Here is a 23,012-nt window from a genome sequence, read left to right as displayed (position 1 = left end):
ATTCTCCCACAAAACAGACTAGATGGAGTTTCTGTGGCATGTAAAATTTCAGAATCATTTTTCAAGTCTTCAGTAAAACAGTGAATCTGGAAGATTATGTAGATAAATTCTGTTCAAGCCCCACTCCCTGTCAAGACACATCATACTCAGCTCCCACAGCCACTTCCTGACAAAGACAAGTGTAAACGTAAAGATGCTCATCACTTCCAAATGTACTTTTCTACCCACATACCTGCTTCATTTGACATCTCTTTCCTAGCCCACAACTGAGCTAAAAGACGGGTCAGGAGGAAAGTCATGCATTTTTCTAAATCCAAGTTTGAACTTAGAACTAGAAAATAAACATTGTGGGAGATGTGTGTTGGAGTCTGATCTCTGTGACTCACTCCCTGATCCACAAAACTCACTTTGCATCTTCCATGTCTCATCCTTAGTTCTTTCTAATTTAGGAAGATGACTTCACAATAAAGGAACTTAGCAGTCTATGTCAAGGGAAGAGGGGATGAGGTAGAGGGTAGCAGTAGTGAAATGTAGTAAGTAGTGAAATGTAATTCAAAATGGTCTCAAACTCTACAGTTATAAATGCTAGTTTCAATTTATTTACTCGCAAACACATTTATCAGATCCACCTATCAGTTGTTTCTGATATTAATTGAATTCGTTATAAGTAGCAACTGGTTACCTAAATTATACAAACCATACAAAAACAGCATCTGAGAAAAGAAACTTGCTAGTAATTTATTTAAGGTGGAGAGCCTTTGTTGAGCTTACCTTATTACAAAAGCTGTGGATTTTTATATCCCAGAGAATCATACAGACATGAAAAATGTAACATACTAAAACTGTATGTTAACAGACATGAATAAGAGTAGGCAAGAGATCGAAAACCAAATCAAGAATGAGAAGAGTTTATTCATTTCATTCATTCATTCATTCCTTTATATCATTCACTGAGCATCTCTGCTAGGGTAAAGAATGCAAGGATAAGAATAACACAGTCCCTGCCTTGAAGAAAGTCAGTTCTGTGAGAATACATCAAGGAAGCCAGTATCTATGGGACAATCCCACGCATGCTCCAGTGGGGTATGTACAGGATGCCTTGGGAGCAGAAGGAAGGCCAGCTCAGTTTGGAGCGAGTTGGGTCTTTTTTTTTTTTTTTTTTTTGGCTGCGTTGGGTTTTCGTTGCTGTGCCCGGGCTTTCTCTAGTTGCGGTGAGCGGGAGCTACTCTTAGTGAGTGTGCGGGCTTCTCATTGCTGTGGCTTCTCTTATTGCGGAGCATGGGCTCTAGGCGTGCAGGCTTCAGTAGTTGTGGCACGTGGGCTCAGTAGTTGTGGCATGCAGGCTCTAGAGTGCGGGCTCAGTAGTTGTGGCGCACGTGCTTAGTTGCTCTGCAGCATGTGGGATTTTCCTTGACCAGGGCTCGAACCCGTGTCCCCTGCATTGGCAGGCGGATTCTTAACCACTGCACCACCAGGGGAGTCCCATGAGTTGGGTCTTAAGGGATAAGTGGAAGTTAACTAGGCAGATAGGGACAGGACATTCAAAGCAGAGGGAACCAAATGTACAAAGCCTCAGCAGTACCAGTATAAAGCACAAGAAACCCCAAGTTGCTAGCTACGACTGGAGCCTATGAGCTTGGTAGAGAATGAAGATGGAGTAGTAGGAGGTACCAGTTCTTGTGAGCTTTGTATACAACCGTACAGTCAGAATTGCATTCTGCAGGGCATAAGGGAGACAATAAAGACTTTTCAAAGGTGTTTTTTTTTTGCGCGTGCTCCAGCCAGCCCGTCGGACGCTGCCAGGCTCGCGGGCGGGGCGCAGCCTGAGGGTTCAGGGAAACTTTGTCACCCTGGTCCCGGAGAAAGCAGCGTCCGGCTTGCCGGGCAGCTCGCAGGGCGGGGACCTGGCCTGCAAGGAGGAACAGGGGGCAGAAGGAGTACCTCACGGGACCAGAGTGGCTGCTCCAGTAATAAAGAACCCCTTTTGAGGTGTTGTGATGCACGGAGGGACTTGGTGGAGTTCTTCGGGCTGAACAGCAAATTAAAGATAACTTGCGAGAGGTCAAAGCCCAGATTCACAGCTGCACAAGTCATCACCGGGAATGCCTTCGAAGCCATGAGGTGTGGCTGTATGAACAGGTAGATCTCATCTATCAGCTTAAAGAGGAGATGCTTCAGCAGCAGGTCCAACAGCTCTACCGGTTACTGGGCCGGTTCAATTGTCTTATTCATCAGCTGGAGCGCACCCAAAACAAAGATCTAGCCAATCAAGTCTCCGTGTGCCCGGAGAGACTGGGCAGTTTGACCCTTAAACGTGAAGATTCGACTGTCCTACTCTTTGAAGCCAATAATAACTGCCCTGCACCAGGCAATCACCACGTTTGGGTCTCTCAAAACCATTCAAATTCCTGAGCACCTGATGGCTCATGCTAGCTCATCAAATATTGGGCCCTTCCTGGAGAAAAGAGGCTATATCGCATTGGACAGCAGAAGTCAGCATCCAGCACCACAGCGGTCCCTCTCATCGAATGGCTCCTTGGAAGCAAACCTGCCAGCGGTTGCCAGGCTCCTTACATACCCAGTACCAATCTGCAGGACTGGCTCACCCAAAAGCAGACCTTGGAGAATAGTCAGACTTCTGCTAGAGCCTGCAATTTCTTCAATAATGTCTGGGGCAACCTAAAAGTCTTGGAAAACTGGCTCCACAAGAGTCAGCAACAAGAAGTTTCTGTTGCTGGTAAACAAGTTACCAAAAGTGTAACAGCTATTCTACTACCAGTTCTTACTCCAGTGAAATTGAAAAGGTTGGAGATCTAGTGCTTCTTGATCAAGATGAGGTGGAGCTTTCTGATTGGCTGGTGACTCCCCAGGAATCCCATAAGCTTGAGAAGCCTGCGAATGGCAGCTGTGAAACCAGTGAGAAGTTTAAGCTCTTGTTCCAGGTGTTCCAGGAGTCCTATAGTGTGAATGATTGGCTCGTCAAGCCTGATTCCTGTACCAGTTGTCAGGGTAAAAAGCCCAAAGGTGTGGAGATTGAGAACCTGGGCAATCTGAAGTGCCTGAATGACAACTTGGAGGCCAAGAAACCCTTGTCCACTCCCAGCGTGATTACTGAGGATTGGCTTGTCCAGGATCATCAAGACCCATGTAAAGTAGAGGAGGTCTGCAAAGCCAGTGAGCCCTGTACAAGCTTTGCAGAGTGCGTGTGTGATGAAAATTTTGAGAAGGAAGCTCTGTGTAAATGGCTTCTGAAGAAAGAAGGAAAGGATAAAAAAGGTATGCCTGTGGAACCAAAACCTGAACCTGAGAAACATAAAGATTCCCTGAATATGTGGCTTTGTCCATCCAGAAGAGAGGAAACAACAAGCTAAGGCACCAAAGGCAATGGCTTCTTCTAGAATTGCTGATTCCTTCCAAGTCATAAGGAACAGTCCCTTGTCAGAGTGGCTCATTACCCCCTCATGCAAAGAAGGATGTCCCAAGGAAGTGCCTCTTACAGAGGACAGAGCTGGCATACCATAGCTTACAAGCCACTTGGCCACTTCCTGGTGTCCCTTTAACACGGCTGACTGGGTCTTGCCAGGAAAGAAGACGGGAAATCTTAGCCAGTTATCCTCAGGAGAAGACAAATGGCTACTTCGAAAGAAGGCCGAGGAAGTATTATTTAATTCGCTCCTACAGGAGGAACACAACTTTCCCCCAGACCGTTACGGCCTCCCAGCAGTTTGTGATCTCTTTGCCTGTATGCAGCTTAAAACTGATAAAGAAAAATGGTTGTATTGAACTCCTCTACAGATGTGAAGGAATGGAGTACTAGAGTCAAGCAAATTTTCTGCAGATTATCACAAATCCATGAGCTGAGTGACTGCGGCTTGCCAAATCATTGCGTTTCTGGGTCTGATGTAGTTCCTTTTCTGCCTAATTTTGAACTAGTGAAGAGAAATAATAAGTCATCAAATTATGTTACCATGTAAAAGAAAAAGGCTGTTTGTTGACGCTGAGGTGATTCAGTTTCTTCTTACAGAAGTATTAATTCACCCCTACACTAGAAACACAGCATCATAGTGGGTAGGTCTTTTTCATAAGCCTCCACAGCTCCTTAGTTTGGGTTGTTGTTAGAAGTACATTAAAGCACTGTAGTTTTAAAAATGAAATAGTTCTATAATCAAGGTGTGTTGATGTATTCTAAAACTAGTAAACTTACCTAACCTTTTGATTGCCCTTCTTTGGATGCTTCCCTTGTTGTGGGTTTTCTTCCATTAACGGTGAATTCTTCTGTTTAATTAATATAATTTAATATAGTATAATATATTTCACACAAATAATTAACCTTGCCAATATAGTGGTTTTTCTTACCAAAACATATATTAACAATCTTGGCAATTTTTGACATTAATTACAAAACATTTTAGCTTACATGCCAGATTCTACATTATTTTTCTTTTTTTGAAACAAACTCAGCTATTGCAAGTTTCATCTTAATTCCCTTCTCTAAACGCTATTATTAAAGTATCTAGACAGCTCTTTCAGAAGGGCTCCATATTGCTTGAAGACTATATTCAGGGTAAATCCTAGCCTCTTTCAAAATATTCTGAAGAACTACAGGAAGAAGAGCCCCAGTGCTGACTAATCAAAAAGCAAAAGGCAAGACATGTTGGAAATGTAGTACTTGAATTATTCACTATCCTAAGTGTTACTGGTGCATCCTGTGTAAATGGAAGCTGAACTGGAAACCTGGTGCTTTTAACTAGGCATAAATTAAATGTCCTCTCACTGCAAGCATAGCATACCTATTCCTTATAATGCAGTGACATTTTAGTGAATAGGCTGTTTTGAACACTGTGCCTTGGGGTGTTTATTGAAGCTTTATGAAAACTATTGATGTTTCCTTAGTATCCTTAAAATTATGTCCATGCTTTAAAAAGTTTCTCTGTAGGAGAGGAATGGTATTTATACCATGTTTTAAAATTCTGTAAGATGAGACATCTTAGTTGCTTTCCAGGCTTTTAAACTATTAAGCCGCTCAACTTGCCTATGTGTTATTGGAAATACTTTAAAAGTTTGTGATGTGGTCATCTAGAAAGCCCTTTTGGGGAAACTTCACAGTCCCAGTGTCATTGCCATACAGCTTCCTTAGAATTCTTGAACCACAGCTGAAATGAGCCTATTATTTTTAGTTCCCCCAGATACCATTTAGAACTTTAAAACTAAAGGTGGTGGGTAAAAACTTAAGGAGCCTTTCCATTATCTTAGGTTGCAGGAAACTTTGTAGTATTTGAGGTTTAACACATTGTGTATCACTAAATTAACATTAATCACTATGCTAATGAGTATGTAAAACACTGTTTTGCGTTGATGCATTTTGTACCTCCCTCCATTAAAAGTATAACAGCCAAAAAAAAAGGTGTTTTTTTAATAACAGCTATGTTGAGATATTGTTCACATACCATAAAATTCATCATTTTAAAGTGCACCATTCAATGCTTCTGAGTATATTCACAGTTGTGCAACCATCACCACAATCTAATTTTAGAACATTTTAATCACCCCCCAAAAGAAAACCCCATATCCATTAGCAGTCCCTCTACATTCCCTCCTCCCCTCAGTCCCTGGCAACCACTAATCTAGATTTTTGTAGATTTTCCTGTTGTGAACATTTCAGATGAATGGAATCATATGTAGTCTTTTGTGACTGACTTCTTTCACTTAGCATAATGTTTTCAAGGTTCATCCATGTTGTAGTATATGTCAGTAATTCATTCTTTTTTATGGTCAAATAATATTCTGTTGCATGGATATACCACATTTGCTGTATCCATTCATCAGTTGATGGGCATTTCAGTTGTTTGCACTTTTTGGCTATTGTGAATATTGCTACCATGAACATTTGTGTACAAATTTTTGTGTGAACATATATTTTCATTTCTTTGGGATATACACCTAGGAGTGGAATTACTGGGTCATATGGTAACTTCATTTTTAACCATCTCTCAAACGTTTCCAAAGTGGCCACACCATTTTACAATCTCACCCACAATGTACAAGGGTTCCAATTTCTCTATATCCTTACCAACACTTGCTATTGTTCGTCTTTTTTATTTTAGCCATCCCTGTGAGTGTGAAGTGGTATCTTATTGTGGTTTTGATGTGGATTACCCTAACGGTTAATGTTGAGCATCTTTTCATGTGCTTATTGGCCATTTGTACACCTTCTTTGGAGAAATGTCTATTAATATCCTTAGTCCATTTTTTTCATTGTTATTTGTCTTTTTATTGAGTTGTAAGAGATTTTTAAAATGTATTCTGGATATGTCCCTTATTAGACATATGATTTGCAGAAACATTCTCCCATTCTGTGGATTGTGGGCTGTCTTTTCACTTTCCTAATGGTGTCCTTTTTTTTAATTGAAGTATAGTTAGTATAGAATATTATATTTCTTAATGGTGTCCTTTGAAGCTGAAAACTGAAATTTTGATAAAGTCAAGTTTATCTAGTTTTTCTTCTGCTGCTTGTACTTTTGGTGTTATAAGAAACCATTGCCTAATCTAGGTTTATAAAGTTTACTCCCATGCTTTTTGTTTTTAGTTTTTTCTAAGAATTTTATAGTTCCAGCTTCACAGATAGGTTTATGATCTATTTTGAGTTAATTTTTTAGTATGTCAATGTAGGGGTCCAACTTCATTCTTTTGCATGTGGATATCCAGTTGTCTCAGAACCATTTGCTGAAAAGATTATTCTTTCCCTTAAATTTGTTTTTTAAATGCTGTTATAGGTATGCTGGCAATGACATTCTAAAATGCTATTAACTCTTAGATTTATGATTGCTTGCTGACAAATTAAATTGACAACAAGAAAGGAATTTCTCTTGTATTTCACAACTAGATGACTTGTGTGTCTGAAAATTAATTTCTCAATAAGCATGTCAGGAATGTAGTTTTGTTTTCTAAGTATTGAGTTTCTACCGTGCGCCAGAAAATGTGCTTGGCGCTGAGTATAAAATGAACAAAACAGACACAGCCCCTGCCTTCATGGATCCTGTAGTCTAGTGAGAAATTAACAGGGGGTCCTGATATAGTTTAGGGAAATTGAGGAAGGCTTCTCTGGTTGAAGAGTCCCCCCAAAAAACAACAGCATGAAAAGAAGACTGAGCAAGGAAGGAGCTTGACCTTTGGGGGAAAATAAAAGGCCACTGGAGCTACAATGTTCCAGACAAGGAGAGAAATACAAGATGAGGCTGAATAAGTGGTCAGGGCCGGTGAATGGAGGACCTGTAAATCATTTCCCAAACCGTCCGTGAAGGCTTCCCGGTGTCCCAGCAAACTCTCAGGGACGCCGCTTTTGCTTTGAATTTTAAGGGAAACATAGCGCCATCTGTCGGACACAAAGGGAACTACTCAATCGTGCTGGTTTACACTTTAATTTCAGATGCCTCTACGTTCCATCCGAGGGGTACTCGGCAGCTGGTGTGATAAAAAGCAAGTCCCTCGGGAAAATCAGTGTGGAGCTGGAAATGAGGGTGATTGTGTCCAACCCGATTCCAAGGTTTGAGAACTTAAGCAGTGCCCAGCAGGTGCAAAGCTGCTAAGACATAAATATTGTTTGAACCTAATTACTTAATAAACAGAACTGGTAGGTATTTCTTTTGGCCCACGAATGCCCTGAAAAAACTATTATGATATTAAGGCCACCGTGAACAGAGAAAAGTTGGGAGCCTCTACTGTTAAGGATTTTGGGGCTTTATTCCAAGTGTTACAGGCAGTTATTAAAAGGTTTGAAACAGGGAGAGTGACATGGAGGCTTTAAGTTTTTCTAGTAAAGTGATATTTTAAAAATCTAGACATTTTACCTAAAGTGATTTTGCTTTCAATTACTTGTTCAATTTTAAAAATGTCTTAGGTTTAAACTCTAATTAAGGACTCCAGTGTTTTCCTCCCTAACAGACACTTTTGCCCCAAGGTGAGAGACCAATCAAGAACCCAAGCAGAGGTGGGCTTCTTTCACTGGCTTAAAGTTGTTCCTCCCTCCACAAACTGTCCACAAAAAAGGAGAGAAGGGGCAGGACCCACTACTCTGATGGCTCTTGGTTCACTTAATGTTGGAAAGGATGGAACAGAATTTTAAACATAGGTTAGGCCTGGAAAGCTGCCTCCTTTTTAAGTTGCTTGAAATTTGTATCCTCTCAAATGGGTTTGACAATTGTAGCAGAGATTGCTGGTCCTACCAGTGTCCACTGGCCCCCTTCTACTTTAATAAAAGAGCATCAGTCTCCATTTTATTTGGAGTTATGCCCCCCTCCCCAGCTAACAGACTGAATTTTCCAGCCTCTTTTGACTAGGAGATGTGGCCATGTGACCAATTCAACTGACGATATGTGACCTTCCCAGAAAGCTGCTTAAAAGGAGCTGAGTTAGCTGGAAGGTGTATTCTCTTTGCCCTTCTGCCCTTCCTTCTTTTGGCTTGTGGCACAGATTTGATGGTTGGAGTACTACCAGCCCTCTTGGACCATGAGATGACCTTGAGAATGAAAGCCAGATGCTAGGGTGATGGAGCAGAAAGGTAGGGGGAGCCTGTGTCTGTGATAACTGTGGAGCTACCATACTAGTCCTGGACAGCCTTCCTCTGGACTTATATATGTTAACCTAAAACAAATAGATATTTCTCCAGCAAAGATGGGTTTATTCAGGATCAGCAAAGAATTGCAGTTCAGGGTCTGCAACCATGGTGAGCCGCATGCAGTTCCTCTCTGGGCAAGGGAAGGAGAATGCTTTTTATTTTTATTTATTTATTTTGTGGCCATGTTGTGCAGCTTGCTGGATCTTAGTTTCCCAACTAAGGGGTTGAACCCCGGGCCACAGCAGTAAAAGCTCAGAGTCCTAACTACTGGACCACCAGGGAACTCCCTGGAGAATGCATTTTATATGAAAGGAAGTGGGCGGACTCTAGTAAACAAAGGGTCTATGGTTTTTCATTGGCTGAGTCCTTGCCAGGAAAGAAAAGTCTTTCTTCTTCCTCTGGGGGCTCTGCTAACCTCGCAGGGCATGAGAGCTCCCCCTTTTGGTCTCCCAACTTTATTTAATTGAGGTTTCTGTTGATTCATTTTTTATATACATATTTGACAGAGAAATTGCTGTCTTATTCAAGCCGCTGTTACTTGGTCTGGACTGTTTTTTGTTTTATGCCACAAAATCTATCCTAATAGTCCTCATGTATGATTACCCAAAATAAGGTCACAGCCATTGAACCCTTTCCCCAAGGTGGGGATTGCCAGTTTCACAGATGGGTTTTATTCAGTATCAAAGAATATTTTTTTCCTCTGGAAACTGTTTCAGCCCCAACTTTATTCTCAATATTTTTTTTTCTTTTTTTTTTAAATTTTATTTATTTATTTATTTATTTATTTATGGCTGTGTTGGATCTTCGTTTCTGTGCAAGGGCTTTCTCCAGTTGCGGTAAGCAGGGGCCACTCTTCATCGCGGTGCGCGGGCCTCTCACTGTTGTGGCCTCTCTTGTTGCGGAGCACAGGCTCCAGATGCGCAGGCTCAGTAATTGTGGCTCATGGGCCCATTTGCTCCGCGGCACGTGGGATCTTCCCAGACCAGGGCTCGAACCCGTGTCCCCTGCACTGGCAGGCAGATTCCCAACCACTGCGCCACCAGGGAAGCCCTATTCTCAATATTTTTAGCCAGTGCCCTCCTGTGTCATTATTTAGGCAGGAGAGAGAGAGAGGAAATCCTTTCCCATCTTGATATAAAAATATTTTCTTATATATTCTTCAAATAATTTTGAAGTTTTGTTTTTTGCATTTAGGCCTCTAATTGAGTGACTCTGAAGGAACACCATAGAAGAGCACCAGAGAACAGGCTTTTATTGGGCTATCCAAAATGCTCAAGAGGAATGCTTGTGTGGTTGGCTGGGTCGTATGACAATCTTTGTCCTTGGAAACCCCTTTCCAAACCAATGAGGACAGTTTGCCTTGGCTGTGTAGAAACATACTTTTTGACCCAAATTTGAAAAATCCCTATGAAATAGGAATAACCAAAGGAAGTACTTGAAATTATTAAAAGATTTTTAAAACCCTTGGTCTCTTTTTGACCATTTATCCCTTTTCGGCGGTAGCTCAGAATATTTTTAAAAATGTAATGATTGCATTATTTATCTATGTAAGATAATTTTGCTAAAGCCTTCATCTCAAAAGTTTGCCCTTCAAGATTCTGCCCCTGGAATTCCTACCTTCAAACATGCCCATTTAGAGAGACAAAGAGCTCTTGTTACGTTTGGGGTGGGGGCAGTGGAAGATGTTTTTGAATCTACTAGGAAAGAGTTCAAGCTCAGAGTCTTTGATCTGCTGGGATTTCTAACACATGTGAACCCTCAACACACTTTCTCTAATTCTACCAGATGTAGCCAAGTTGTTCAGAGAGAGTCCATCAACTCATAAGTTGCTTTAGTTACAGATCTCTTGCTTTATATTATACAGGATGGATTTCCAGATGTTCTTTTGATTTGTAGTTTGCTCATTTCCCTCCAAGAAATTGTCAAGAAATGGTCTGGACTAGTGGACCCTTTATCTTTGTTTGCCCTAGGAGGTGGCATTGTTAGGGCACTCGGCAAGTTAAATACAGTATTTTGTACACTCTGACACTGTTATTGTTTAGACTTTAGAGAGAAAAAGAACAGAGTTGAAATGGAGGAAGAGTATTAGGAAAGAAGCAGATGGCTTGAAAAAAAATTTTTTTTCTTCCTCTGAAATAAAATGAGACTGCCCAGCCTTACTGAGATCCAGGAGATCTCAGGATGAAGTTAAATATGCAGTTGTAATACGACCCAGCACACATCTCTTGGCTTTCCTGCAGATTTAACAGCCATGCTATTTTATTGAGTATCCACTATGTGCCTGGCACTTTATTGGCCCAACTCTTTCTACAGAAAGGCTTAACCAACTCATTACTAACTCTAATGGTAAACTAAGCAGAGAATTCAGTGATAGTCCTTGAAGCAGACATAAAAGTGTTCAAAGAGGTACATTCTGGTTGTATCTGTTTATCTGTCCTTTCAATTAAGAACAGATACTTGAGACTTAGGAGACATTTTCATTTCTACCAATTCTCAAATTTTAATAACCAAAAATAAGCACCATTATAAAATGAGATAGAGAACATTGAATACTCAACTGTCTCTGCAGCTTCCATTTTGCCCTGAGAGAGGCAAAAATACTTCATTGATGAGCTTACATCACTGGCATATTTCTTATCATTTGATCCATAGACTAGCATCAGCATCCAAGAACTTTGAAAGTGTTAGTCTTTTGCTACCACAATGTTGCAGACTGAATCATTCTGAATCATATTGCTTTTTTTAACCCTTCAAATGAAAATTTGCAAGCTTTGGATGAACATAGAAGAATAACAGAGATGGAATAGTTGAATAAAGTTCAGGAGTAGGGTAGAATCTGAGACAATGAGAAAATGACTGTAGGGGTAGTTCCATCCATTTGTTTATTTACACAGAAAATTCTTCCAGAAAAAAAAAAAGTTTAAAGTTGCTTAAAAGACACAGGGTTGAGCTATCAGTATATTACATTTTAATTTTCAAAAGGGCACAGGGATGGTAAAACAATAAAGTTTAGCCTTAAGTTTCCTGGTGGTCAAGGCAAAAGGGAAAGTCCTTGAGTTAAATAGCTCTAATTAGCTAATAAGAAGAAGCATAAAGTTTGTAAGGAGAAAGTCTTTTTCTGGGACTAAATTCTAAGAGGAATTTGGTTAAATAAAAAAATTAAAAGTTGAACAATATATGTGAGGAATTTTTGCATGCTTTTTTCTCATTTAATTCTCACAAAAGTATTGTGAAGCATAGTGCGTCATATTCGTCTTACAGATGAGGAAACTGAGGATCAGAGCAGTTATATTGACTGGACACAGCTGGGTTTTGAACCCTGATATAGCTGAATTGGAAGCCTACACTATGCACCACACTGCCTCTCAGTGGACACTCATGTATATTGTGTAGTTTTGGACTGTGAGTTCATTTTCAGTGGGGCTTTATCTGTGGCAATATTCTGCAGCCTGGATTGAGGCATAGTCCATCCACAATAGTTTTGCATTTGTTTCTGTTAGGCACTTCAGGTATGACTAGTCCCCAAGGGCTTCTTTTTCTAGGATCTTGAGGTGAGACCTTAGATTATTAACTTGAGACTTTTCCTCTTTTCTAATGGATGCATTTTAGTGCTATAAATTTTCCTCTTAGATCTGCTTTAGCTGTGTCCCACAGATCTTGATATGTCGTTTTTTTCATTTTCATTCTGTACAATTTTTTTTTACTTCTCTTGATACTTCCTTTTTTTAATATTTCTTTCTTTCTTTTTTAGATTTATTATTTATTTATTTATTTTTGGCCATGTTGCGGCACATGGGATCTTTGTTGAGGCATGCGGGATCTTTCATTGTGGTGTGCGGGCTTATCTCTAGTTGTGGCATGAGGGTTTTCTCTAGTTGTGGCGCGCAGGCTCCAGGGCACGTGGGCTCTGTAGCTGTGGTGCATGGGTTCCAGAGCGCATGGGCTCTGTAGTTTGCAGCACTCAGGCTCTCTAGTTGAGGTGTGTGAGCTCAGTAGTTGTGACGTGTGGGCTTAGTTGCCCCGCAGCATGTGGGATCTTAGTTCCCTGACCAGGGATCAAACCTGCATCCCCTGCATTGCAAGGCGGATTCTTTACCACTGGACCACCAGGGAAACCACTTGATACTTTCTTTTTGAAGTATGTTCTTTAGTTTCCAAGTGTTTGGAGATGTTGTTATGTTTCCATTGTTGATTTCTAGTTTGATCCCATAGTGGTCACAGAACACACTCTGTATGATTTCAGTTCTTTTAAATTTGCTGAGGTTTGTTTTATGGGCCAGGATATGGTCTATCTTGGTATATGTTCTGTGGTTATATGAAGAGAATGTATATTCCACTGTTGTTGGGTGGAGTGCTCTATGAATGTTGATTAGATCCTATTGGTTGATGATGTTGTTTAGATCTATATCCTTGCAGATTTTCTGTCTAGTTGTTCTACTATTTTTTTTAAATAAATTTATTTATTTATCTATTTTTGGCTGCATTGGGTCTTTGTTGTGGTGCGTGGGCTTATCATTGCGGTGGCTTCCCTTGTTGTGGAGCATGGGCTCTAGGCATGCGGGCTTCAATAGTTGTGGCTCACAGGCTCTAGAGCGCAGGCTCAGTAGTTGTGGTGTACAGGCTTAGTTGCTCTGCAACATGTGGGATCTTCCCGGACCAGGGCTCGAACCCGTGTCCCCTGCATTGGCAGGTGGATTCTTAACCACTGTGCCACCAGGGAAGTCCTGTTCTACTAATTGTTGATAGAGGGATGTTGAAGTCTCCACTTTTAACTGTAGATTTGTCTGTTTCTCTTTCCGGTTCTATTAGTTTTTGTTCCACATGTTTTGCAGCCCTAAATGCATACACATTTAGAATTACCATTCTTGGTGAATTGATCTTTTTATTATCATATAATGGCCCTCTCTGTCTTTGGTAATCTTCATTGCTCTTAAGTCTACTTTATCTGATATTAAAATAGCCACTCCTGGTTCTCTCTTTTTTTAAAAAACTTATTTATTTATTTTGGCTGCACTGGGTCTCATTTGCGGCATGCGGGATCTTTAGTTGCGGTATGCGGACTTCTTAGTTGAGGCATGCAGACTCTTAGTTGTGGCATGCCTGCAGGATCTAGTTCCCCGACCAGGGATCAAAGATGGGCCCCCTGCATTAGGAGTGTGGAGTCTTACCCACTGGACCACCAAGGTAGTCCCACTCCTGGTTTTCTTTTATCGATGTTTGCATGCTATATCTTTTTCCACCCTTTTAACTTTCAAGCTACCTATACAGTTAAATTTGAAGTGAGTTTCTCGTAGACAGCATATAGTTAGGTCATGTTTCTTAATCCATTTTGCCAATCTCTTTTTTTAATTAATAGTCTATTTGAGCACTTTTAGGTTTACAGAAAAATAGAGCAGGATGTACAATGTTCTCATATAGTTCCTAACCTCAGTTTTCTGTATTAGTATTATCTTCCATTAGTGTGGTATATTTGTTATAATTGATAAGTCAATATTGATACACTATTAACTGAAGTCCATAGTTTACAATAGGATTCACTCTTTGTGTTGTGTGTTGTATGTTGTATGGGTTTTAACAAATCTATAATGACATGTAGCCACCATTATAGTATCATACAGATTAGTTTCGCTGCCCTCAAAATCCCCTGTTCACAGCAAAATTGAGTGGAAGATTCAGAGATTCCCCATATACCCACTACCCCCAATACATGCATATCCTCCCAAATTATCAACATACCTCACCAGAGTTGTGCATTTGTTACTACTGATGAACCCACATTGACACATTATTATCACCCAAAGTCCATAGTTTATATTAGGGTTCACTCTTGGTGTACATTCTACGGGTTTGGACAAATACATAATGACATATATGCACCATTATAGTATCATACAGAGTAGTTTCCCTGCCCCTTAAACCTCCTGTGCTCCACCTATTCATCCCACCCTTCTCCCTAACCTCTGGCGGCAACCCCTGATCCTTTTACTATCTCAGTAGGTTTGCCTTTTCCAGAATGTCATATAGTTGGAATCATACAGTACGTAACTTTTTCAGATTGGCTTCTTTCACTTAGTAATATGCATTTAAGGTTCTTCCGTGTCTTTTGACGCTATGATAGCTCATTTCTTCTTAGCATCGAATAATATTCCATTTGTCTATTTGTACCACGGTTTATTTATCCATTCACCTACTGAAGGACATCTTGGTTGCATCCAGGTTTTGCAATTATGAATAAAGCTGCTTATAAACATTCGTATACAGGTCTTTGTGTGGACATAAGTTTTAAGTTTTCAATTTCTTTGGGTAAATAACAAGGAGTGTAGTTGCTGGATATGTTTTGTAAGAAACTGCCAAACTTTCTTCCAAGGTGGCTGTACCATTTTGCATTCCCACCAGCAATGAACGAGAGTTCCTGTTACTCCATATCCTCCCCAGCATTTGGTGTTGTCATTGCTCTGGATTGTGGCCGTTCTAATAGGTCTATAGTGGTGTCTCGTTGTTCAATTTGCATTTCCCTGATATATGATGTGGGGCATCTCTTTATATGCTCATCTACCATCTATATATCTTCTTTGTTGTCTTAAGGTCTTTAGTCCATCTTTAAATTGGGTTGTTCATTTTCCTATTGTTTTGTTTTAAAGAGTTCTTTGTATACTTTGGATAATAGTTCTCCAAACATGTCCATGTCCTAATCCCTGGAATCCCTGTGAATGTTACCTTACATGGCAAAAGAGACTTTAAAATGTGATTAATCTAAGGACTTTGAATGGGGGAATTATACTAAATTGTCTGGGTGGGTGTAATCTAATTACATGGGTCCTTAAAATCCGAGAACCTTTGCTGGCAGTGGTCAAGGAAGATGTGACAATGAAGAAAGACACAGAGAAATGTAATGTTGGTAGCTTTGAAGATGGAGGAAAGGGGCCATGAGCCAAGGAATGTGGGTGACCTCATGCAAACAGAGCCTTCAGAGCTTCCAGAAAGGAAAGCAGCCGTTTGGAAAGTTTATTTTAGCCCAGTGAGACTCCTGTCAGACTTCTAGAACTAAATTTGCATTGTCTAAGCTGCTAAATTGGTGGTAATTTGTTACAATATCAGTAGAAATCTAGTACACTGAAACTTTCTATTTTTTCATCTGTTTCAAGTGTGTTTATAATTGCTTATGAAGCATTTTTATCATGACTGCTTTAAAATCTCTGTCAAATAATTCTAACAGGTTATCTTGGTGTTGCCATCTTTTTTTTTTTTCTCCTTCAGTTTGAGCTCTTCCTGGCTCTTGGAATGAATAATTTTTGATTGCATCATGGACATTTTTGCATTATGAGACTGGATCTTATTTAAACCGTTTGTCAGTAGCTGGCTTTCTCTGACCCCACTGACAGGAGAAGTTGGGGCTGAGCCTTGTGACTGCCAGATGCAGACAGAAGTCAGTTTTCCACTCAGCTTGTGTTGACACCAGAAAGGGGGTGCTCCTCATTATTGCTGGGTGAGTTCTGCCCCCTCACCTGGTCTCCACTGACACTGTGTGGGGAGAGAGGGATACCTCATCACTGGCTGGTGGGGATGAACCTCCAGGATCTCTGCTTGGTCTTCTGCGACACCACTTCAGTGGGCGGTATTGGGCACTTCATTTTATCCTTCTGAGGGTGGAGGTCTAGGCTCCCCACTTTGTCTTTGCTGGTGTGGTTGGGGTTAAGGCCAGTTTCGTCTGCTGGAATAGAGTGGTTATTGTTTGCATGCTTTGTCTTGTTAGGCTGCTCTTTCCTGATCCTTTGGCTAGAGAAGGATTTGGTTGAGGCTGGCCTTTTTGTTCATGCCATCTGGAATTTCCAATTGCTGGCTTCTTCCGCACTGTCTCGATACACGCGTGAGTCAAAAAGGAAACCCAGGGGACTTCCCTGGTGGTGCAGTGGTTAAGAATCCGCCTGCCAATGCAGGGGACACGGGTTCGAGCACTGGTCCCGGAAGAGGCCACATGCCGCAGAGCAGCTAAGCCCGTGCGCCACAACTACTGAGCCTGCGCTCTAGAGCCCGTGAGCCACAACTACTGAAGCCTGCGTGCCACAACTAATGAAGCCTGTGTGCCTAGAGCCTGTGTTCTCAACAAGAGAAGCCATCGCAATGAAAAGCCCGCACACCGCAACGAAGAGTAGCCTCGCTCGCCTCCACTAGAGAAAGCCCGTGCACAGCAACGAAGACCCAATGCAGCCAAAAAATAAATAAATGAATAAATAAATTAAAAATAAATAAATAAATTCTAAAAAAACATAATGACATTTGTGTAAAAAAAAAAGGAAACCCATGAAACTCATCACTGTGTTTTTCCTCAAATCCCAAGGTCCCTAGTCAGTCTGCCTTCATCTCCACCTTTCAGTCTTAAGTTTGCTTTATACATAATGTCCAGGGTTTTTAGTTCTACTGAGAGGGAGGATTGGGGGAAAGGATGCCAACTTTATCATCCTGGAAGTGGAAGTCTGCCTAAAAGATCACTTTCTACATTTTTTTTTTTTAAAGTTTTAATTTTTTTGGCCGCACGGCCTGTGGGATCTTAGTTCCCTAACCAGGGATGGAACCTGCGCCCCCTGCAATGGAAGCGTGGAGTCTTAACCACAGAACCACCAGGGAAGTCCCTAAAGATCACTTTTTAAGGTTGGCTTTTCTTCTTATAGGTTTTTGGACAACGTATTGGCAGATTTTTTTTCCAGTTCACATTTTTAGTAAAGGTGTAATCCTATGAGGGTTTTGGCTTTATATGGATTTTCAGTCCAACTCTGATCTGAATGAGCCCCAGGAATTATCTGCATGTAAGTTTTATAACCCAAGCCCCTAGCCCATCAACTCTCCTTGAGCTGCTGCCCATTCACCCCAGTACAGCTACAGCTTCAGCTTATGTCACTGCCAGAATGTTTTTTCAGCCACTCTCTTGTGAACTCAGCTATGAATTTAAACAGATGCTTGCTGTGTTTTAGTTAGCATTTATGGGTGTTTAAAAAATTTATTGTCGTAAAATATACACAACATAAAACTTTCCATTTTAACCATTTCTAAATATACAATTCAGTGGCATTAAGTCATACTATCATGCAACCATCACGACTATCCATTTGTAGACCTTTCCATCATCCAAACAGAAACTCTGTTCTGGGTGTTTTGAACAAGTTTTTAGGTTATCTGTTTCCTGCTGGTGAAGTGGTAGTCAAAAGACATTTCAGGTGGAAGATAGAGCAAGTGAAAAGGATGGAGCTTAGAAGAGTCCTAATACCTGAGAGACAACGGAGTCCAGTGTGACAGGAACCAATAGATAGATGGTGTGGTGGGAAGTGATAATGAGGCTGACAGAATGGTGACAGATTGTGCAGGCCAAGCTAATCCCACTGCAGGTAATGGGGAAAGGAAATTTGTAAATAAGAAATTGAGTTGCTTAGTGTTGTTATTTAGGAAGATTGCTCTAGTAATAGGGAGATCTTGCAGACATAACAGTCCTGTTAGGGGAACCACTGACAGAAACCACCCTCTCTGGCCAGGCATGATAGTAACCACTTGCATGAGTTATCTTACAACAGGAGGTCCTGGTAAGGAACGTGGAACTAACAAGCGACCACCAACCGGAAGAATTCGGGAAAGGTCAAAAGGAGAGAGGGGACTCCAGTCTATGTCCTATCAACCTCCCAGAATCCTTCTCGCTGGAATCCATCTTGGCTGAGCGATGCACACCACCAGGAAGGACCCTGAGTCAGAGTGACTGGCCAGAGACAACCCGGAAACTAACCCCATTACCATAAAGCCTGAGACAGTGAGCCACATGGCAGAGCAATCCTCCTGGGTTCCCTTACCCTGCTGCTCTTCCCCCCGGGGTGCTGTTTCCCAATAAAGTCTCTTGCTTTGTCAGCACGTGGTGTGTCTCCTTGGACAATTCATTTCCGAGTGTTAGACAAGAGCCCACTCTAGGGCCCTGAAAGGGGTCTCCATTCCTGCAACACTCCTACACTTCCTATTATCCAATGTATGAAAAGTTTGCTGATATATTTTTAGTTTTCTAGTTGTTTACAGCAGGATGTCAAATCCTGCACCAATTCCTCCTCCGTGGGTGGAAGCAGAGGACCAGCATAGGGTAGTTGCTAGGTTTCACTGTGGGACTGTATGCGATTGCTCAGGGACTACACATATAGAGCTAGATTAAAAGACAACCAAGGATGAGAGTACAGGTCAATCTCGACTTTTAAGGAGTGGCCAGAGCAAGGACCAGTGAAAGCAATTAGGAGTTCTTCCTATTTGTCAAACACCTTTGTTTAAATTATCTCTATGTATTATTATTCATTCCAGATCAGGGATCAGCAAACTACAGCCTGCAGGCCAAATCTGGCCCACCACTTGTTTTTGCAAATAAAGTTTTACTGTAATACAGCCGCACATTAATTTATGTATATCTCTGGCTACTTTTGTGCTACAATGGCAGAGTTGAATAATTATGTCACAGGTAGATGGTTGTCAAAGCCTTAAATATTTCCTATCTTGTAGAAAGTTTGCTGAGCCCTGTCCTAGAGGACTGTGGGGACTGAACAGTGAAAAGTGCATGGGATCAGGCAAAAGAAGAAATACCACAAGAAGCCAAGGCAGGAAAATATTTAAGATTAAATGTCTATTAGCTGTAGAAATGCTACACCACCCCATTATCCAATTTTTAGTTTTTCACTCTTCTGATCATTAGATCATTTTTAATGATCTGATTACAGAAGCAGTTATATACATGAAAATGACTAGCTGTTTAAGTAAATGCATGACTGGTGTATCTGAGAGAACGGTTCCAAATGAGGTGAGTCCTAGACACAGTGGAATACTAGACAGCACACAGATGAATATAGTATCACAATGTATTCCACTAAGTGAAAAAAACTGCTTAAAATATGATTTGTATACCACGATCCCATTTTTGCTGAAGAAAATAATCTGAAAAATTATACATCAAATTTATTTCTTATATATTTATTGTTTTCTATTCTTTGGACAATAACCATTAATTAATTTTATATCTAGAAGAAGTAAATTTTTCATTTTACTGGGGAAAAAAATAATACACCTCTAATATTGACCAAATCAAAGGCTTAAATCACAACCTTAAATTTTACACAGAGATTTGTCCATCAATACTCTGAATGTATTTCCTCAAATTTCTTTGATAGGAAGAGTTACTGGTTCCCAAGATAAAACTTTAACTGAGAAAAAGAATGAATGGAAAGATTATAAAGGGTTGCTCAGTCATTTATATACCATTAAATTACTTATACACTGATGTTCCTGCATATTTTTTCTACAGGTTTGCTTTGATATCTTTACTTAATACTACAAGTTCTCTTCAACAGTGAGTATAAAGGCTAATGTGGAATTTGTAGCTTAAGTACAATCTTCCTCTTGTTAGTGAAATTAACCTAAGCATTCTGCCCATTTTTCTGAAATCAAACAACTTACCCACGTGTGTAACTCACCATACCTCCTTTTCTCTCAAGAAAAGGTCTAAAATTTTAAAATATTCTAACACTGGAAAAAAATAGCAAACAAATAAGAGACTGAATGATATTGCAAGAACTGCTACCTTCAAAGCTTGGCATAGGTATTAAATTTCTGCTTCTCACACGTTTCTGCATATGCTTAAATATTAATAAGGACCCTGTAGCCAAAAATACATGGTAACTAAATCCAAAGTTCGGAAGACTGCAGCTTTTACAATACAAATGCACCCTTCAGTACATGAATAAAGAACATTAGGACAGAGATCCTGAGAACTACAAATAAAAAAGGAAAAGAATCATGTGTTTACAATGAATATTGCTCCAAAAAATGCGATGTAGATTATTATCTGACACGAATAGACGTACATATACATTCTCTATTTTCCCTTTTGTCCACCCTTTTACAGTGTTCACAAAGATAAGTCTGCATATTTCTCATCTTCTTGGAGGCACCCTAGTGTACCAGAAAGATGGAACGTTGACAGCCTGGTATCATTTACTCTGTGATCTCGGGCAAGTACTTAGAAAAACAAAATCCATCTGAGTCTAAACCTCATTTGAAAAATGGAGAGAATAACAACAATAACAAAACCAATTGCTTTATTTATTTATTATTATTTTAAAAATAAATTTATTTATTTGTTTTTGGCTGCGTTGGGTCTTCGTTGCTGAGCGTGGGCTATTCTCTAGTTGCGGCGAGCGGGGGCTACTCTTCGTTGCGGTTGGCGTGCTTCTCATTGCGGTGGCCTCTCTTGCTGCAGAGCACGGGCTCTAGGCGCACAGGCTTCAGTAGTTGTAGCATGAGGGCTCAGTATTTGTGGCTCACAGGCTCTAGAGCGTAGGCTCAGTAGTTGTTGCGCACAGGCTTAGTTTCTCCGCGGCATGTGGGATCTTCCCAGACCAGGGCTCGAACCAGTGTCCCCTGCATTGGCAGGCGGATTCTTAACCACTGCGTCACCAGGGAAGTCCTTGCCTTATTTAACATAAAAAGCATTTCCCATAGTTATTAGATACAAAGAATAAAAACTTTTATATTAATGGGCTTGGTATGTAGCAGGATGTGTTAATTCCTTTCCCTTCTGGCACTCTCCTGCAATTACAAATCAAGTGCTGTTAGAAATATAATTCATCTGAACTCAGTAAGAGATACCCAACTGACTGAAATGTCTCCTTCACTGTCTTAAGTTTTCTCAATCATGTTTTTGGTCTACTTGTTCCATTATGCAGTCCTCTCTCCTTGAATAAAAATGTAAAAGCAAAACAGAAGTCAAATAATGCTGACTGCTTTCTTGATCATGGCAATGTGACATTCTCAGCCATTACCATACATCCTTGTGTGTTAACCTTGTTGCTCTGTAAAATTTCAATTACTGCAGATATGTATGGGAATAAATGCTGCTTTTTGTATATAAGACAATCTGGCTGGGAGGTTAAAAGGCAATGTCCTGGGAGTTCCCTGGTGGCCTAGTGGTTAGGATTCTGGGCTTTCACTGCCATGGCCCGGGCTCAATCCCTGGTCGGGGAACTGAGATCCTGCAAGCTGTGTGCCCCCCTGCTCCCCAAAAAGTCAGTGTTCTATTTTAACTGAGTCTGAGAAAGGCAACATATAAGATAAATTGCATGTTTTAAGACTGACTTTCAGACTTAATAATTCAACAATTAGTTGATCAGAAATGACCCCTTTTTATGTTTATTGTCTTAGAAGAAAAACAAATATAAAAGTTACTTGTTATTAAAGAGTGAAGAATATTAAGTAATCAGGTAATTTACTATTAAAATGTAATTATATTTTAGAATTCCCTTTTGAATATTTAAATGCTTTTTTTTTTCTTTTTGGCCACATGGCTTGTGGCTTATGGCTTATAGGATCCTAGTTCCCTGACCAGGTATCGAACCTGTGCCCCCTGCAGTGGAAGCACGGAGTCCTAACCACTGGACCGCCAGGGAAGTCCCTTAAATGCTATTAAGTAAAACTTTCTAAGAAATTTGGTTATTGGCGTATGAAATTATTACAAATTTACCAATGGTTACAGATATGAACATATTCATGTAAAGAAGCCAGGGAATTGATCATCTCAGAGTATATGAAAAAGAAATGAAAGCAAAGAGGGATAACTTCCCAAACAAATGAACCTAGTTAATTATTTATTTATTTATTTTTGGCTGCATTGGGTCTTCGTTGCTGCACGCAGGCTTTCTCTAGTTGCAGTGAGCGGGGGCTACTCTTTGTTGCAGTGCATGGGCTTCTCATTGTGGTGGCTTCTCTTGTTGCGCAGCACGGGCTCTAGGCACGCGGCCTTCAGTAGTTGTGGCACGAGGGCTCATAGTTGTGGCTCGCGGGCGTAGTTGCTCCGCGGCATGTGGGATCTTCCCGGACCAGGGCTTGAACCCGTGTCCCCTGCATTGGCAGGCGGATCCTTAACCACTGCGCCACCAGGGAAGTCCCCAAATGAACCTCGTTAAATCCTCAGGATTTTAGATGAGAAAATAGAGGGATGGTTCTGTTTCCTGACTCCCTAAAAGCCCTACAGAGGATACCTGACTTCCTTCTGCATCCTAAAAAGGAACAGCTATTCCTCCAAAACTGAGGCCCCTATGTTTTCCATACCTAGGAAAGAGCATTTATTTTATTTAAAAAAAATTTTCAGGGTTGTGGGCGTATTCCAAACTTTCTTTTCTCTTTTTAATGAGAATCCCTGCCATAGAATGTTACTGTTACTGATGGGAGGTATCTTACTCCTCAAGGGTTTGGGCAGAAAAAGATGCAAATCACTGCTATAGAGACTCAGGTACAATAAAACATTGGTTCCTATGGTCTATTTATCACATGTAGAAGTCCAATTCTGATTTGTAAAAAATTCCAGAAATTCAGAATATTTGAAAAAAAAAGC

The 23,012-nt window shown here is 40.6% G+C and overlaps 1 pseudogene across 1 annotated transcript; it reads left to right on the top strand.

Annotated features, from left to right (window-relative positions):
* Window positions 1-1,506: 1,506 nt before the first annotated feature.
* LOC309625054 (nuclear receptor coactivator 4 pseudogene) lies at window positions 1,507-22,865 on the top strand (annotated as a pseudogene). Its single transcript, XR_014249428.1, has 2 exons — window positions 1,507-16,100; window positions 16,368-22,865. The product of XR_014249428.1 is annotated as a nuclear receptor coactivator 4 pseudogene (transcript).
* Window positions 22,866-23,012: the final 147 nt, after the last annotated feature.

The sequence above is a fragment of the Balaenoptera borealis genome (genome assembly GCF_965194805.1).
Source record: "Balaenoptera borealis genome assembly, chromosome: 3".
In the NCBI taxonomy this organism is placed as follows: domain Eukaryota; kingdom Metazoa; phylum Chordata; class Mammalia; order Artiodactyla; family Balaenopteridae; genus Balaenoptera; species Balaenoptera borealis.
Note: the sequence above shows the minus strand (reverse complement) of the source record. Positions and strands in the feature narration are given on the sequence as shown.